Raw genomic sequence first — 19,712 nt, forward strand, 5'->3', positions numbered from 1 at the left:
ATAAATAAATGTTAGAATTTCAGATGTTACCTGATTGATTCAAATGGAAGACAAGAATGTTAATAAAGTCAATTTCCTGATTTTCCTAATAATATTATGTTGGATGAATAGAAAATAGTTGAATAGTCAGACAACTGATTTTGAAAATTAATTCGCCATGATAAGTTTATTATTTTTTTGAGAATTATTTCAATTATAAAATTAAAATTAATTTAAAAATTATAATTAAAAACGGATCAACATATTTCTTAATAAAATTAATGCATATGCTTATACAAGTTGTCTAAATAAGGATTTTCTCTTTTCATAATATGAATTTTTCCTGATTTAGTTCTGTGCCAAGAATTATGCAAACATTCCATTTGCAACACTTCTTTGAGGAAATAAAAATCTTTTTCCTCATCTTTCTTTTCAATTTCAACGTTTGAAGTTTTTGCTTAACAGTAAGCAATTTTCACTTTTACTTTAGGCCAAGTAAAAAAAGAAATAGTTTCTTCAGCCATTCTTTTTTTGCAACATTCATTAGTGACTTCAAGTGAAGGTAATGTTACCATTAGTAATTTAGCAAACTAGAAATCACCATTATTATATGATTTTATAAATTAGTTTCTTCATCAATAAATTGGTTATTTTACATGTATTTTGAAAATCATCAAGATTTTGAACATCACTTAAGTTTAATCAGATAATAGTAACAAGTATTGAATTAGTATGGATCTACTAATTTTCATAGTCTAGCTATATTAGCTTTCCAATTCTGAATTAATAAATGCATTTCTGAAACATAGTTGAAGATTTTAATTATAGGTTTCATTCATCTCTTTTTTATAATAAAGATCAATTATATATATCAATTATATCCAAGTATTTAATTAACTATTAGAAGAATGAATCAAGTTTCGTAATATTTATAATAAACAGGTTTACCTTGATAACTGAAATGGATTTGAAGATTCCTTCCTCTATTTCTAAGATTAATAGAAGTTGAATAATAAATATTGAATGTTATTAATTTCAAAAATTATTATAAGTATGAAGAGTATAAACAATCACTCTATAATTATTAATTTGAAATAAATTTGGACTTAATTAATGGCCACCTTGTGTATATCTGTAAACTTAGTTCTCCTTAATGCGAGAAAGTGGACTCGACTGGCTCGTAATGTTAATCTATATCGCACTTCTCCACTCCCACAACTTTCGTTCTCCAATTTAAAGTTACATAATGATAGTGTAATAAGAAATTGTTTATAATCAAAAAACTGCTCGAATTGTTAATACAGAGAAATCTTCATCAAATTGTGAATTTTTTTTATATAATGATACATTGTATTTAAAATTATTTTTTTTTTTTTATGATCTATTTGAATGATCATAAATGAATAGATTCAATAGAAATCAATTTTTTATTCTTCGAATAACGTTTTCTAATAACTCTGTCAGTTTTATTAAATTTTAACTTACAATCTTTTCTTTTAAATCCCAAAACTGAAAATAGATTACTTCAGCCATCTGACCAAGATTTTGACTTACCTGCAACAGAGAGAATAAAATTATTAGTAACCAATATATTCAAACATGATAAAACAAAAAGATGAAAATAAACTTTCTTATAATTTCATAATTTTTTTCATAGTAATTTATTATTTAATAATATTAATGATAAGTTGTAAATTATAGATTTATTTCAACATATTATTTAAGCATATTTTTCAAATATAACGATGAACTGTAAGATTTCATTTATTAAATTAATTATACAAGATTCTTTTTTAATAACTTGTAAAATTTTACTAATAACATTATAATTATGTAAAAAAAATACATTGTATTCTGATATATAATGCAAAAAAATTTCACAATAATGTCTAAATTGCCTAAGTTTGCAAGTTATTATCTCATTAGATTTAAAAAAAAACTAATAATCACTGATTGTTCGAATCAAGTATGAAAATATCTTAAACATTCCAATCTAATCACCACGTAAATTAACACAGATCTAATATAACCTTACATTTATTCGAACCTTGATATGAATCTAAAATCTCTTTTCATAAGACTATATCATTTAACTTTGTTCCAGGTTCATCGACCAAGTTTTTTGCTCCAAAGCCTCCTAATATCGTAAAAAGACAAGAACAGGTCCGGTTAACGATAGGATGACTAAAAACAGGTTGATTTACGAGGATCGTGTGCACTGGTTGCATCGACGGAAACCAGGCAAAGCCTTTCAACCATGTAAGAAGAAGCGCAACGATACATTCCTTGCACGCAATTCTACTCGAAATATTATGTAAAAAACCGATTAGAATTCATGCGAGTCAATGATATGAGTCGATCGTAAAAAGTAAAAAAAGTATAAGGAGAATAGTCAATAAATAACTTTCTTCGTTAAATCGGAGAGATGATAGAGCTTGGATGGAAATTATCAAGGCGGAAGTTGTGCTCGTTTATCGAGTGGAATCTTTCGCTTGGTGGGAAGGAATGATACGATTGTGAAAGGTTAATAGGATTACAAAGAATATTCGAGGATTAATCCAATAAAAATCAACATGTTTATCGAAGAATCTTCGAAGCAGACCATTATTATGAAAAACTACAAAAACGAAAAATATAAGGTTAGGTTAGTTGAAACAATCATATTACGCCCTCTACCATATTGCGTCACAAGTTGGAGAATCAACGACTTGGCGATTCTTGAATAAGTCGCAACTTATTTATTTTTTTTTTTCGCAGTAAATATCTTGTAACTTTATCTTCCTTCAAATTCATCAAAATTCTTCTATTATTTAAAAATATATTTTTTTAAATAAAATCAATGATTAATTGAGATCAACGTAATATTGAATTACATATACAATACAATCTTTTTATTTATCGAAGAAGCGATGGATAAAGATGCTATTGTATGAAAAAATCGACACCTGATAAATAAATTCCACGAATCAAGATATGGTACGCTCATAATGGACACCATGTGTATCGCCACGGAGATAAATTCAGTATCGAAGCAACGAAACATGATACTGCAATTATCCGGTTCAGTTAATACGTTTATTATTTCTTGGAATTCGCCATGGCGACATATGTAGTGAATCACTTTCTAGAATTCTGTCTCGAAAAATATTCTCTTCGAAGTTCCAATACCGAGCTATTATTAGAAAATGTTAACTTAAAATGTTGCCAAAACTTTTCTGAAGAGATTCTCCTGATATTGTTCGATGACAATATAGTCATTTATCAATTAGTCACTAAAGTCTCATATACGTCTTCTTTTTGAAATAGAGAATACGAAAACTCAAGTTGATTTGTGATTTCGCGAAATTCTTTATTTAAATAAATTTTTATAGCAATTTTGTTACACATCAAACAGAAAATTTGTATTTTTATGTAATTTCTGATCCAACAATATCACATAAGTGCATAAATATCTTTATATGCAATACACGATCAATATCCTGCCAATTCTCATCGCACACAAAAGAGAAAGTTACGAATACTATTGTTTCTCGCCATTAATAGTCCATGATAAATTATGTAACGAGTTCTTCCACCAATTAACACTTCTATAATATAATTCTTGCTTGTCGATGTTTGAACATTTTCGAACCTAAATACACTGTAATTAAAAGCCTTAAGGATTTTTACTTATTGTTAGCAACACTTATGTTATGTTAAGATAGCAAATGTACTAAGAAAAACCGGTTACTATTTAGTTTTACTATTATTAAAATAATAGTTCTCCTTTTAAAAATAACAATTTTAACTCTCGTATTTCTTCTATTTTTAACTCTATGATTACTCTTATTTTAGTCACCAAAATTAAAAATGGCTCGTTGAAATATCACAGTCGAATATACGTATACATAATTCGTACAATACAAAGAAGTTGGCAAATATGATAGTCATAGAAAAGGGAATAAGAAGTTAAATGAGAACAAAGAAACGCACGTACCGTGAAAGTCGTTAAGACCATTCTTCAGGCATCCATGGTTCCAGTTCGTAACACAGATAAAAGAAAAAGAAGGCAAGGAAAGACAACAAGAATTTGTGACGAAGAAGCTACAATCTTCCGTATATAATAATAATCGTCATTCGAAATAAACTCGTAGCAAAGCTTCCACTGAACAACGCAAGCTGAATTGGTTTCAATGTCGCGACGAGACTCCGGAGTCCGATTGCATCACAATCACGATTGCAAAACTTGGCTAGCAACCTTGCAATGCCACCGCCTTTTTTTTTTTTTTTGTTTCCATTTATTTTGTCTCCGATTTGGATTTTGCGAGGATTATTCATATGTTTAATTCTATGAAATTAATATACTAGTATTCATCTAGAGTTCATGTAAACTGAGGATATATAGTTAAACATCTTTAGAATAATCGATACTTTAAATATAAAGATTTATTTCTTTAGATTTATTGCTTAAATAATTATATTAATTTTATTATATCAATGTTACTTATATTTCCATAAATTAGATTCTAAACTTAAATTAATTAGAATTATTGTTTCTCAATTGCATTAAAGTGAAAAAATTTCTGATTAAGATCCGATAAAATGATTCTAGTTGATTAAATAATCGTTTATCTTTAATTAAATCGCAGATTGATACAGAAATAATTATAGAATGATTCTAATTAATAATATTTCTTTTTTAATTTAAGTCATTTAAGTTCTTTAAAATTCATTTTATCATATTTTATGCTTTTAGAAATATCCCATTTGATTTATAATTCAGTATGAGCTTTGTATGATATATTGGATTTCATAATATATTTCCAGGAAAAGATGAAATATGTCTAGAACATATCTAGCAGAAGATTGTCGACGAGTGTCATCACCTGTTCTGCGCATGTTGCATCCTCAAACGACTGTAATTGTCGTTCCAGTGACGCAAAGTGATCTATAGCATTATTTGCGCACGATCAGGGTCGTGGAAAGAGATAATTTATTCCACGATGCAGCATTTTGTAATGTGTGTTTGCATTAGCATACAGATAAATTAGTCTCTAAACTCTAAAGATATTTTAATTTTCTTCATTAAACTTTTGTAATATATACATATCTTAATATTAAAATCTTAAATTTATTTAGAAAATAAAAGTAAAATTTTTATTTTCTTTTATTTTAAATATAGGCAAAATTTTTAAAATAAAGGCTAGTTACTTTTCAGAAGTCTAGTAATTTTTAAGAATTAACGTTAGAATTCCTTGAAACTCACTTTTTATAATTATATTTATCCTACAAAAAATTGTTTTCGATTTCTGAATACCTGAAATTTAATTATGTATAATGTATACGACAACAATTAATTTTGTGAAAATTTTTTATAAAAAGGAAATAATTTAAATTTAAAGTTTTTCAATGAAATTACTGAGGAGAATCGAGGAATCCGGTAAAAGTTAAAATGCAATGGGAATAAATGGTACGTGACACAGGAATAAAAATTTCTACGTAACTGTAGAAAGTATATCCTCGTAAATCCCTGAAGTTTATGAATCATGTTAGAAATATTTTTCTTTCGAAATATTCGATTCGAATTGATTGCATAAGTTATTTTCAATGAAATATTTTAATTATGATAGAAAATTTTCCGGGAGTTTTACATGCCTCGTTCATTGAATATCGAATGAGATATACATGAAAACGCAAGCGAAGGAAATATTTAAGATGAAAAAATTAAAAACGACGCAGCTACAAGACTGATTTGCAATTAATATTAGCAAAAAATGAGATACATGCATTATGCATACTCATAAACAAGTTATATACTGTTCATGTATTCCATACGTTAATATTTTCATATATCTTAAAGATAATAAACAAAAAAAATAAAAAAAAAGAATAATAATAATAATAGTACAATAAAAAATGACAATTATCATTTTAACAAACAGAACAGAGATAAGATAGAAATAATTATCAAAAAAAAAAAAAAAAAAGTCATAATCTAAGAATAATTACAAATATTTTCCAGCTATAAGACAAAATCAACAAAGAGGTAAAAAACGAGAGAAAGCTTGAAGACGCCGCAAAAGAAACGTCAAACAGGTATATGAGAAACGAGATCAAAGAGACCTTCAAGCGCACCACCTTTATTTCCTTTTCTCAGTGTTTCTTTCAAGGGAATATAACCTGCGAACGCCCTTGCCAGGAATGCAATCTCCGATCTTTCCAAGCTCGTTTCAGTAGAGCCGTTTCAGCCATGTTTGTATGCAGATGCGTATGCGCACGCACACACCAGTCATACCAACAGTAAGAACGATATCACGTAACAGTATCGCGTCATCTTTTTTTCTTTATGCGCAAAAAACTTTTTAATTTTTATAAATTACGTTGGAATAATCATAAAATGATGCTCAATATGCTTTTTTTTTTTTTTTTTTGCTATTTCTTTAAATGGACAAATGATAGCAAATTGTTACTAAGAAAAATCACATTAATTTAAACTAAAATTCAATCATGAATCAATATTGTGATCAATATTAAAGAGAAAGAAAAAGAATAAGAATTGTTTTAAATGTGTATTGATCTTTCTGTAGAAAAAAAAATCTTTCAACATTTTTGACCATGTAAGGAAAAATGCGTATCGATTCTTTTTTTCCTCTTCTGAATCGAGATCATTATTCATAAAATCATTCGAGCAGGAAATTCGAGGAAGACTTTTTAACGATCCGTGGAATCTCCTTGATCAACACAATTGATTGTCAACGACGAACTAGAGAAGGATCAAAATGTGAACAAGTGGGCCAATTGATACGGCTCAAAGATTAATTATCGAAGATGACTTTCAAGAATAATAATCACCGTTATAAAATGATCATATCCCAAAACTTTTCCAAGGATAATTCCACGAAGAATCGTAATAAGATCTAGCTCAGAAAGCGAATAAAAAATTTAACAATCAATTTAATAATCAAATCAAATAAAAGGTATAATTGAAAGAAATTCTATTTATGCACATATTCTACGCTTGATACTACCTTATAAATAATTCTAGAATTAACAGTCTCATTTGGAATTATAAGAATTAAATGATTACATTTAATCTCAATTGTCATCAATGCTAATATTAATTTCTCATATCGCTACAATGACAAAACATACAAAACATAAGGGAAGGAGAAAAAGATAAAAAAGATAGAAGCTAAATTTTTTGTCCAAGTTAAAAAAAAATAATCATTGTTATTATAACAATTAACCACGAATTTAAAAGCTTGGAAAAAGCTTAAAATAAAAATTTTAATTTCACAAGTATCGAAAAATCAGATTTCGATATCTATTTAGTATTTGAATCGTTTCGAGACGCTCGGGTATAAGCGGCCACGTGTATGGGATTTCTTGGAGCTTTCTTTACGGAAGAGAAGTTCGCTCTGTGGAGTGTATAAGGTCACGCCGGAGAACGTGCACGGGGCACCACGGCTCACCTGAAAGGATCGTGTTTCATACCGTGAGCGGTGTATTACCGTACGAGCCCCGCGGACCATCGTTACGTCTTACGTTATTCTACGCGCGACGTGTTACGTGTCCGCGCAGCGTTAGCTACGAGCTGAACGCGTCACGGAACGACTTTACGATTCAATTTCTCTTCCCCGAAGAACGGAACCCGGTTTATTTTACTTTATGTAACCAATTGCTTCCCTTGGACTTCGCTCCCACAAATATTTCGCTTCTATAATGAAATTAATTTTTTATTCAAATTTCTCCTTTCATTTAAGTTGAGCAATGGAGATATTTCAGTTTTACAAACGACTCGTTCGTTCTTTCGATTGAACTTTAACGTTTACCTTAAGAAGAAGCCGCGAAAAAGTTTACAGAGATAAATTGCTATTTCTAGGGAATTTTTGTTTCGGGAAACGATCAAGACGCAATCAGGTAAAACCGGAGTGTTACCTCCAATACAGGGATGGTTATGCTTAACGATTATCCACCGCTGGAAGCGGTAAGAAGCCACCAGCATTCCATTTTTTAACGGGGCAAATAGTTTTAGTCCAATGTTTTCCGCTGGTATAGTAGATCCGCGTTAGAGTTGATGGTGGGGATAAACGAGGGAAAGAGTGAGGAGTGAGCGCTTGGAACGCTGCTGCGTGCAACAAGCGAAACGAACTCGACACTGGTGAATTAATAATGTCCGTAGAACGAGCAAGAGAAAAAGAGAAGTCGATTTACCGTCAGGTGAACCGGGATGTAAACAGGATGCCGCGGCGAGAGAGGATAACGCGAGGACACGTCGCGCCGGCTGGCAAGGTCGTTGCCATCCGAGATTCCAGGCTACTCACCTGCAACTCTAAGATAGCTATGCACTTGCCTCAGAAATCATCCTTCCCTATCCTTGAATCTTTTCTATCCTAATAATTCTAATTCTTTATCTTAAACTTAAACAAAGCAAAATATAATTTTGAATCGACAACTTTTATCCTAACCTGACTCACGAAATCATTCCAACGAAATTAAGTACTCTCGAATTAATCTTAACCAATCTTAAGTCGTCAGAGATTATCATTAACTAGTTTCTTGAATCATAGTACAGGTGTCGTGAAATTAGAAATTACCAGAGACCTGTATAAAGTTCCAGGACTGCCAATTACGATTGACAAAGAGATTAAATAGATGAGAATCTACCGACTGTATTTGGAAACGGAGTCTCACTATGTCGAAAAGGGTCATCGGTTGGAGGAGAAACATTTTAACTGCATTTAGATCGTCCTCGAATGAAAAAAGATCGTTTGTTTCTATAGATTATTTCAATTAAACCTGCAGAAGTTTCGCAAATGAAATTAACGCGCGGAAAAACAAACATCGAAAAAGGGTGTCACGAGGATATGTCAGAGTGGCAAGGTCGTTGTCACTCTGTAACCTAGGTTGTTCACATTCAAGGACCTTTCCACCACAAGTTTCATGAACATATAATACCATCGTATCGATTCTAGAACGAGGGGCAAAGGTAAGTAAGCCGTGGATCTTTTGGAACTGGGTCAATCTAATCGAATGCTTCTTCGAAACATGAGAAACGTGACTACGAAATGAGATACGAAGATTGTTCACTAGATTCTAGTTACCTTTTTCAAGCGCTAGTTACTTTTTATCGGGCGAATACTTATAGCAAGATACACACACGCTCAAAATAAAATATCTCTAAATCTACCGTGAGATCAGTTTGTCACAGTTTTGTGAAAATTATGCATCAATTTTTCTCTTATTAAAACACTTTATTGTTATTATAAAATATCTATTCTCAAGTGTGTTTTACACTTTACACAATCGCAATCAGGATAGAAGCGTGACGTGAGATATCAAGTTTATTTATTTTTTTTCTTCTCATTATTTTTACTTTCTTAATTTTTGTAATTTTGATTATCTAAAATATTAAAATTATATTTAAAATTGCTTCGTTTCCACCAGAGAGAAATGTTTAGATAGCATTCGAATCCGTCTCGAATTTTATATTGAACATCACGAGTCGCTAAATGTAAACCAGAATGTTTAAAACCGATTCTCAAGAACAAGATTCCTGGCGCACGCAAAATCGCGTGAAAAAAGAAATTGCTCGATGTTGGTTCAAGAATAACGACCAACTAAAATGTTCTTCTCGAAATAATCTCCTCGTTGGATATCTTGTGATTCTCTCTGAATAAATACTAAATTACCTATAATTAGTTTATTTTCTTTGACGTAAAAATTCTGCAATAAAATCTTTACAACAATTTAATACACTAGTATTATTAATCGATAAATTATCATACAAGAGAACTCTGTCATTATATTATTTTCTTCAAAGAGTCATCAAGTCTCGAAATGGCGTCAATATTATCACGACGATGAGAAATCTTAGGGAAATTTCTGTTCCTATCAACATGATGTATCAGAAACGATAAATCAAGCGAGACGATCATATCTGGGGAATCCTCGTATATTCGACGAGCTACTAACGCATACCTTCGCACAGCTTCTGTTCGATTCTGATAAGGCAATTATTTTTCATTCGACGGCTGGTGGCACACTTTTGCCAACCGATCATCCTGAAATCTCTTTTTCCACGGTGACTTTCGTGAAACTTTCTCGGGGAGATCTGATGCATTTTTATGAGCCGTGCGCTGCTCAGGATTCAATGATCGTCGTCAAGTGAGTCTGAAGTTCCTGATAGTATGAATATGATACCCGGTTTTCTCGCCAACGATAATTCTAACGATAGTATTCATCATGCATAATTTCCTCATCTATCTTTCACGTCTTGTCATTGTAATTTTCACTGGTCCCGGATTGTGACCATAATTCCATACATCTCTGTTATTCGTTGTACAGTTTCATTACCACAATTTAACATTCTAACCAGTTTTATTAATTATCTCATTAAAATTATAGAATCGTGGTCATATAAAGTTTAGAAAGGCAATAGAATGGCAATGATAGTATCATTAATATACTGGTATGATAGTGTACAAAATATTTCTTTTATCTAAAGAAGGATAATCTTTTAATCATTCGAGATCATTTCAAAATCAATACAATGTACGCGTTTAAAATTTATTTTTTGATAATGAGATAGGAAAAATATGCCATTACTATTGAGATAAATCTCGAGGAAAAATAAAGAAACGATCTCTTTCTGTTTGTTTTTAAGAACTAAATATTATTTTAGAAAATATATTCTTACTATTTATTTATTGTTATTACTACTGTTAATATTCTAGTTAGACTCAATTATATCTCTTTTCGATTTCCATCTGGTGAAAATTGAAGATAAGTTTCATTAATAGCTTCTTCCTTCCTGGCAGAAACAGAGGCTAACTTTCTTTCAACTTTTTCACCCTTCGATCGTGTCCCAATCAGCTTTTTCTCTTCGCCCGAGAGTCGTTTCTCCTCGATTGGATAAGGCGACCACAGTTTCTTTTTTCCCGCTTTCTCCGTGTACGCTAAACATGACCCTGACCTCGAGACACCCGGCTATAACTACGAGTCCATGATTAATGCTTGACTAGACAACGTAGCCGCTAATCAGAATCGATTTGTAGCCATAACACCAAAATGTTTTCACTGTGATGTAAATTGATATTCTTTTAAATCGGTATTAATTATTGGAATTACGACTTGCACCACGTACACATCGATAAACGTTGTATTCATTGAATTAAAAATATTATTATCCGTGTACGAAGTGAAATAATAAAGTTCATAAACTTGCCATGGAAAATTACTAGGTAAATGTTATTGAATTGTCATTTTTGAACTAATTCCCTAGACTGTTCCTCTAAAAAATTCATTTCTCTAGATCACAAATGTTACAAAGTAAGAGAAAAAATTCTTGAATTTCATTGGTTAACTATTATATAAATTTATATAACAAATCTGTTCGATGCTAATTTCTTGATTCTCGCAAATCAACTTAACAACTTACGAATTATTAACCACGCGTTAAACGACGCGTTAAACATTTTCATAGGATTTTTATTTAATAGTAATTGTACATGATTGAAAAAAAATTCCACGTGTTTGTGATGGAATTGCTACCTGTTTCTGGGAAACCGAGCATCCTCCGTCCATTTCACGTTACTTTCTCCCTCCATTTCGCGTAAGAAAGTAAAAATGGAGAGCGATGTCGCCTTTCTTTCCCTCGGGGAACCAGACTTTCCGCAGGGTGGCCTTAATGTTGGCTAATAAAGATGACTTTCTTAAAAAGGGGTACCAGCTGCTCAAAAATTATGTTCGCTCATCCACACCATTTCGATTTAAAGATATCATAGCTTTCCAATATTTTTCACCGTGTCAATCCTTAATCATTATTGGCTAATTCTCTTAGTTTGTTATTATATATATATATATATATATTACCCCCACAATTTATAACCATTGCTTTCCAATTTACTAGATTTTCTACTTTCTGAAATTAGAAATTCTTCTTATAATATTTTTTAATTTTCGTTATACGATTTCTATTTTTTTCTTTCTTTTTTTCCTCTCTCTCTCTCTCTCCCGACTAAATTTTTCTAGTACTTGATTAAACCCAAACCTAATCTAAATCCAACTAATTAATATCTAATTTCTAATAATCTAGTCAAAACTTCTCGTTCCACACTCGAATAAAATTAATCTTTTTTTCTTTTCCATTTATTACCTTTTATGGTTGCCACCGATTCGATAGATTCGAATGATTATCTTCTGAGATTTTCTATGGTATTGGTATTGGTCGGATCGCGGTTGGTTGCGTTTATCGAAAGTAACCACGAGCCGGGCAGCGATTAACGTTCCCCAGCGGGGACTTTCAGATGATCGTCGACCGAGGACCGATCCGCAAGAAGCGGTCCAACGAGATCGCACGTCGTTCGGTTCTCGTTGTGGAAAAACTGGTCCCCGCCTGGACACGTCGTTTCTTCTCGTCCAACGGTTTCGTTGTTGCTGGGCGATGTGAAATTTAGTCTGTCTGTCGGTATGTTGAGTATGGCTCGGGTAAGAACTTTTATTACCTTACGTTTCACGAAAATGACAATGTTAAAGATATCTTTAATGGGATTAAACGTATACGCCCGGTTTAGAGTTGTTAGAATTTGTCTGATTGACTATCAGAAGTAAAGAAATGTATTATTGGGATATAGCATTATTCCAGCAGGGGTGAAATTATTAATCCTATTTTGAAAATTAGATTCAATCTATTAATTTGTTATCCATTTATTGATCCATCTTGAAAAAAAATTAAGTTTGAAATAGTAGACGTGTAATATATATAAAAATATGAGAGTTGATAATTTCTTATTTATGCTTTCCAATGATATAATATAAGACAGATAAAATATAAGATATATTATTTAGATTTTTCTTTCGATATGACTTTTATTTGATAAGATTACTTTTCTTATTTATATTTACAATCAATTTAATGATCGAGATATACAGTTTTACTTACAGTTTTAATTGTTAAGGCTGTTCTCGATATAATCAAAGTCGTTTTACAATAAAATTCATAAAACCGATCGAATAAATTAAGATGTGGAACTTTCGTATGTCGGCGTCCGATGGCCGCGAGTTAAAAAGAGATTAACTGAAAGCAACGGGTTATAAAAATTCATGCAAATTGACGTAATAAGTCGTTTTACGCGAGATATTTCCTCGTTTCAATTGGGAAATAATTCTATGTCGTGTCGTTTACCGGATGGAAGAAACTGATAATTAAGATAGCACAGAATGCTATACAATTAGGTACTTTTAAAAAAGTGGATTCGTAATCTTTGTAATTAGAAACGATCTTGGATAATAAAATGATAATAATTATTTTAACTAGACTAGAGAAGAGAATTCACTTTTGAATAAATAGTTAAATCATATGGCGGGAAATTTCGAAGGATTCGAAAACAAAAATTTCTTCCATCCCTAATTTAAATTTCAAATAAATAAATATCTTTTTATTACATATCTAACATTAATCATTTTGAAATTGTATTAATCGTCTCATACTTTTCACCTCAAGATAAAATTATTTTTTGTTTTAATTACAATTATGTTTATGCGGAATTATATTTGAATTTTACGACAATCGAATTAGCCAATCGGACATGTTAAATTGAGCGCAACATTCGAATCTCGTGACGAAGCTACTTCCGATTTATTTGGAGGGGAGAGAGAGGAGAGAAACTCGTTCCAATTATAAAGCGTAGGATTCAGATGCGTTTTCCCTGCGTTCGGGTGAATCGAGAAAATATAAAACGAGAATTTAAGGTCGCCGTGGGAAGCTCAAAAAGAGGAAAAAAAGTTATTTATGAAAATAAAGAAAAAGAGAAGACGAAGAAGAAAGAAACGAGTTAACGAGATGATTATCCGACTTGATTCTCTCTGAATTTTAATGAACACCATGTTGATTTACACTCGAATACTTCTCTTTCGGCAGAAAACTACGTTGGATCCTGAGATCGTAATATCGAAAAGAAATTATGATCGGAAGATAAAACAAGACTCGTGGATCCTAAAATTATTCTTAATTAATCATAATGATTTTTTTTTTTTATGATTCTTTCTTCGAATAAATTTTAACAAAGTATTTTAATCCGAAACATAATTTTTGAAATTTAGAAGAAAAAAAAAAAAAGAACAAGACTCTTTTATATCAAATTTTTCATCATAATGTCTCAAACCAATGAATTTATTATTTATTTAACGATCGTTTATTATTTATTTTGTGTTTTTATTCCTAATATACAGCAATCTATAAGATTTTTTTTTTTTAAATTATTAATTAATTAAACATTTCGAATAGAGCATTTCAATTAAAGAGGACAATCATTCTTTTTCAAGACACTTTTTCCCAAGAACTAATTCCCACAATTTCCAGAGTAAAAAGAGACTTTTACAGGAAATGATACGACCTAAGTCAAAAGAATTATAAATCCTAATTTCTCAAGTATTTAAATTTCTCCAAACATTATTAATGAAAGTAATCGATCAATGTTAATGAAATAATATTAAAATTGATAAAATCTTGATACACTATGTTAAAATAATTACTTAACTGTAATCCTCAAAAAATAAGAATAAATTTCTGAAAATAGAACATCAATACGTGCAAATTGTAAGTAAATTACTTCATTTTTCCAATGAAGATTACAAAATTCTCCGATTCAACATGGCGGTCATATATTTTTTTCCGATTTTTCAAACAATAAAATAAGCAAATACAATAAAGATGAAACTACTACCAACTACGAGTAAATTTATTGCCGAGATTATATCTACTTTTGCGACGCTCAAATGGCAATTAAACAGTTTTTAAGATCAACGTTGGAAAATATAACTGATAAGAAAATTAGATACAAGAAGGGAATAATTTCATTTTTTGTACAATTATAATGCATGTGAATTATACGATTAAAATTACGTATTTACATAAATATATAATACAAAATTATATTATATAATGTTAAAATAATAACTAAGTATGAATATACTTTATCATAGAATATTAAAAATCATGATATGAAGAAAATATATATATATTCTATAAATAATAAAATTAATTTAAATTCTTAATTTACTCTTAATAAATCAGATTCAGAATCTAGATTTCTACGTGCAAACGATTTTCCAACTTTAATTAAAAAATACATGGAATAATATTAAAACATTTTAATATTATTTTTAATAATAATAAAGTGATAGATAAGTCAGTTTAAGTAATCATTTAAACTTATTTTAAATATATTTTAACGTGGTGTTGAACACATCGATCCATTTCATCAAGAAGCCATTTCATTAATAGCAAGATTTAGCATCCGAAATCGCTGCTATATTCCATAGCACCGCACTGCGATCGGTTTTCACTAGTTTCTTCTCATATTTACTATACTATGCGTAATCATTACCATAATCTAAAGAATGATTTATTCGATCACGTCATATATTTGGACTAGTTTTTTCCATTAAAAGAAAACTCGATTTTCTTAGAAATATTCGATCTCGATTATTCAATCTTTCACGGAAACAACAAATGTTCAAATGTTCACCTCGATTCTGAATGAGCGTCTACGATTCATTATTATATAATGATATCCATAGAAGCAATTGCATATATGTTATAAAAAACATATAAATATAGATGATATTTTTGATGTAAAAAATTTTTTTTATTTTGAAACAATAAAAATTTTATATACTTAATCTAATGCTTATCTCTTTAAAATGTTATCTAACGATTAAACTCTATTAGAGGATTGTTCTATCAGACAATAGAAACACAAATTTAAGTGTAAATATAATGTGATATTATCGCTTATCTCAAAACGTCGACACAAATGCGGTGTTTTGTTAGATTTTTTATTTCTATACGATAACGATGATACTTTATCTCATCGGGCAATAGAACTCTTTAAAATTAAAAACATTCCATTCTGTGAAAAAAATATTGTTAATTCTTCCATAACTAAAAATTAACAACGATTAATTAGAAAATTTTATAAATCAATTCATACATTATTTTATATATATATATATTATTTCATGTGTATGCAAAAATTATTCAATCTATTACAAAAAAAATTCAAGGATGAATTGTTAAAGAAGCTTAAGAGTGAAAGAAATCTAACAGACCAAGAATCGATTTTTGATGAACAGCACATATCAAGAACATGGAACAAGCAGCAATCGTGTCTCGGGCAAAGTCACATTGCTCGACATTGGTTGAGAAGGACAAAATAAGATCTATGAAAACGATCAGTAGAAAGGGATCAATTGATGATTCAGAAAATCTCAATTTTATTACATCTCAAATTGTTTTAAGACTGAAGATCGGTCCAAAAAGATTCCTTATTTCAACTATATATAAATAAGAATCGTACAGATCTAATTCTTCTAAAAAAAAACTAAATTAAAGAGTTTGGACAATTAATATGGTTTAATAATATTAAAAAAAAATTACAGGGAAAACTTTGATAAATGTTCAGAAGGGAACCGGATTGAAAATAGCCGTCGATTGAGTAACTGTAAAACACAATCCGCAAGAGTTCACTTTTTTCTTGGTTAGATCGTCTTTACAAGTCACGGAATTGCCCAGAAAGGATACGTCGTCGTCTTAGTTCAATACTTTCCACGTTGGGACACGTTTCTTCGCTGAATAATCCCCGTTTTTAACAGTTCCAAATTTTTTTATATCCTTCTGCTACGTAATCTCAAAAAATGAATTTAATCCTTGAAATTTTAATAAATGAGCAGAAAATTCTACTCATAACCTATATAATATTGACGATAAACGTTGTGATGCATAATTATATGCATCTTATTTCTTCAAATATTATCAACTGCGAACACGTTTGAAACAATCTGCACTGACTTGTCCATTTTATCGTACACCACGTATAGTATGGTGAGTATCTACAATACAAAGCGAATAACGGTCTACCCTGTCTGCTTCTTCGCGTTGCATGCGAAATGCAGCTGCGCACGACAAATTCCCGTGACCTTGACAAAATCGGGAGGGGAAAAAAAAAAAAATTGAGTTGAGAAAGCTACGCTATCTCTTTCTTTTGTTCGTTCGCCTTCAACATTTCTTGTAAATGTTAAATACATGCGAGGATATACGTGCCTCTACGAACGTGAAGTCATGTAAGCTGCGTGTTTTTTCCTTTCTTTTCCGCACTTACGTAAACGAATCGAGAACAAACAAAATCGTGATTAGTGACTAAAATTCGATTTGTAAAATTTTATTTTCGGAAATTCTACGGGTATTTTCGAAAGAATTTTTACACGTGATTATTGCCGTGGATAAAATAATATAAATAAACATTTGACCGTTCTAAAAATGTTCCATTTTGTAAACGAGTTGAAAAGAAAATTTTTAAATATCAAATAAACAAAAAATAAGATATATTTAATTTCGAACATTAAGTTTTGAAAGTTATCTTTCTTGATCCTCTCCTATCTTTCTTAACGGCACGATATAAAAAATATATATATATATATAGACCAATTGCAAATAATATAAATTATAATATATCTATGTGTTACATCATCATGCAAGGAACGGTACATAAACTGTACTCCGATGTACCGCAAGATTCATAGTTTATTCCCGTTCACGTTCAAGGATTTTCTCTTTCCATCTTTTCGTTTCATTCAGCGATAAACAAAAATGAAAATGAATTTTGTTTTTAATAATATCTCTTTCGAATATTTTCAAAATTTTTCAAAATTTTCTAACAAAATTCAATCTAACTTGATCTAAAAAAATTTTCAACGTATTTCTAAATCTATTTTAACGACAAAAAGAAAAAAGAACGAATTTTCCAATTTATGGATAATGAGTAACTAGGAGATTGGTTGAAAAATTACAAAAACAAATTGATGAGAACTTAATTAAAGACTTGTGGTCGACTCCAATTTCCTGCATCTCCGATTCACGAGTTACATTATACTATTGCACTTAAGGTTACGCGTATCATTTCTTCCTGCATATTCTAAGACTATTCTATACTGTATTGGTTTGAATCTTTTTGTAAAAAATAAAGAAATAGATTCATTGATATAAAATCTTTTAAAAATATCAAACAAACATCTTTAACGAAATTCAACGATTATAATTTATAATAATGACTTGAAAAAATATGAAATCTTTGTACTATAATCTTTGTTAATATTCCATATATTCCACGATTCATATCGAAATACTACGTGTGAAAAGACAATATCTTATAATGAAATATGTTTGACAAAGATGTCTCTATCTCTATCTTGTTTTATCTACTACAAAATTAAGTTGTTTTACAACTTAATAAATAAACGACAATCGATATTTTTAAATATTAACTTTTATATTTGTTTTCATTTTTAATTAATCTTCCTATATTAATAATTTTCCTTACACAAAGAATTAAAAGTGGCTTAAAAAAAAAAAATAGAAATAATCTAGAAATGACAATTTAAATAATACATAATAACTAATTCATGGACTACGTTTAAATAAGTATTTACTAGTATCATCGATTTTTAAAATTACCGGTTTCACTTCATAATAATACATAAGAGAAAGCTAAAAAGTGACTAAAAAAAAAAAACTATTTCCTTTTTTAATAAAAGGTAATCCGCTATAAGATTATTAATGTGCCCATTCAACTCATTCAAAAACTGGTTTATCAATTATCTACGAATAAATGAACATCTACTATAGGAAATTGAGAAAACCCAAAAACAGGAAATAGGATAAGAAAAGGAAAGTTTCAAGAGAAATTAATCGTTGCACATCCTGAAAACCTTGAATATCTATTTTTTTTTTTTTATTAATGAAAAATCTTGATTCCTTATTAATGGATAAATTCGTATTGAAAAATTTCAATAAAACAGCTAAATAATTTTGTTCAACTTAAATTCAACTGACTTACTTATGAAAGCACGGTATGTAAGATAGATATTTGAAATTTAATACGAAATATTATCATTATCGTTAATTATTTATTAATGATCAGTCTTGATCGTCCAAACAGAATAGATACGATTTAACGATAGGAAATGATAATGCAAGTTTCCTGATTGCAGTTTTTCTTCACTGTGAAAATATTTTTTTCAGAGATAATCATTAGAGGAAATTACCAGAGCAAAAAAATAATAAAATTCCGTGTATAAGAAAACAACTATTTTCTTTTTATAATGTATAATAATAATAAATAATTAAAATATAATAAATTAAAATAATTTCCTAAATTATAATATCCTATTTAGGAATTTTTATTATCTATATTTTATCTTTATGAAATTGATGTATATAGAAATATTTTAGAAGAAAGTATAATCACTTTTAAAATTTTAAAACAATATTTCAATAATAAATAAAAAAAAAAATATCAAAAAAAGCATACCAAAAGTAATAATAAAAAAAATAAATTCAAAAAAGAAATTCTAGTAATAATAAAAAAAGTACTAAAAAAAATTTGTAATGTTTTCTAAAATAATTTAAAAATTTGAACTGATACCAGTTAATTCTTTTTCTAAAGAGAATTCTTTTTCTAAGTTCAATATATATGCAAATATATTATACACATATGCATGATATACAGCTGGTTTAATAGTGATCGTATACAGTAAATTGGCTTTCAATGGATAAAAAAAGCCAAAAGATAAGCGTATGCAACAAGTCATTGTATACAGTCTGATTACGACACCGATACGAGGTGCAATGTGGCCCAGATTTTCAAATCAAGGCCAGGATGTTTGTTCACATACATACACCTGACAAGCAAAAA

At 29.6% G+C, this 19,712-nt stretch overlaps 1 protein-coding gene and 1 long non-coding RNA gene across 6 annotated transcripts in view; both read right to left on the reverse strand.

Annotated features, from left to right (window-relative positions):
• LOC100871729 (uncharacterized) overlaps nt 1–19,712 on the reverse strand; it is a 58,648-nt gene that overhangs the window by 25,380 nt on the left and 13,556 nt on the right. The window contains exon 1 of one of the 5 annotated variants that reach the window (XM_086917356.1): nt 3,956–4,102. The exons of the other annotated variants lie outside the window; for them this stretch is intronic. The gene's annotated coding sequence lies outside the window, so the exon portion shown is untranslated. Of the gene's footprint in view, nt 1–3,955; nt 4,103–19,712 lie in introns of those variants that run through there. 5 annotated transcript variants of the gene reach the window in all.
• On the reverse strand, nt 139–13,011 carry LOC116414148 (uncharacterized). Its single transcript, XR_015295130.1, has 3 exons — nt 12,902–13,011; nt 928–1,533; nt 139–777 (listed from the first exon to the last, which is right to left on the reverse strand). It is a non-coding gene; the product is annotated as an uncharacterized LOC116414148 (long non-coding RNA).

Source organism: Apis florea, unplaced genomic scaffold (genome assembly GCF_048593485.1).
Source record: "Apis florea isolate Af1SG1 unplaced genomic scaffold, ASM4859348v1 contig_2201_pilon, whole genome shotgun sequence".
Taxonomy (NCBI): Eukaryota; Metazoa; Arthropoda; class Insecta; order Hymenoptera; family Apidae; genus Apis; species Apis florea.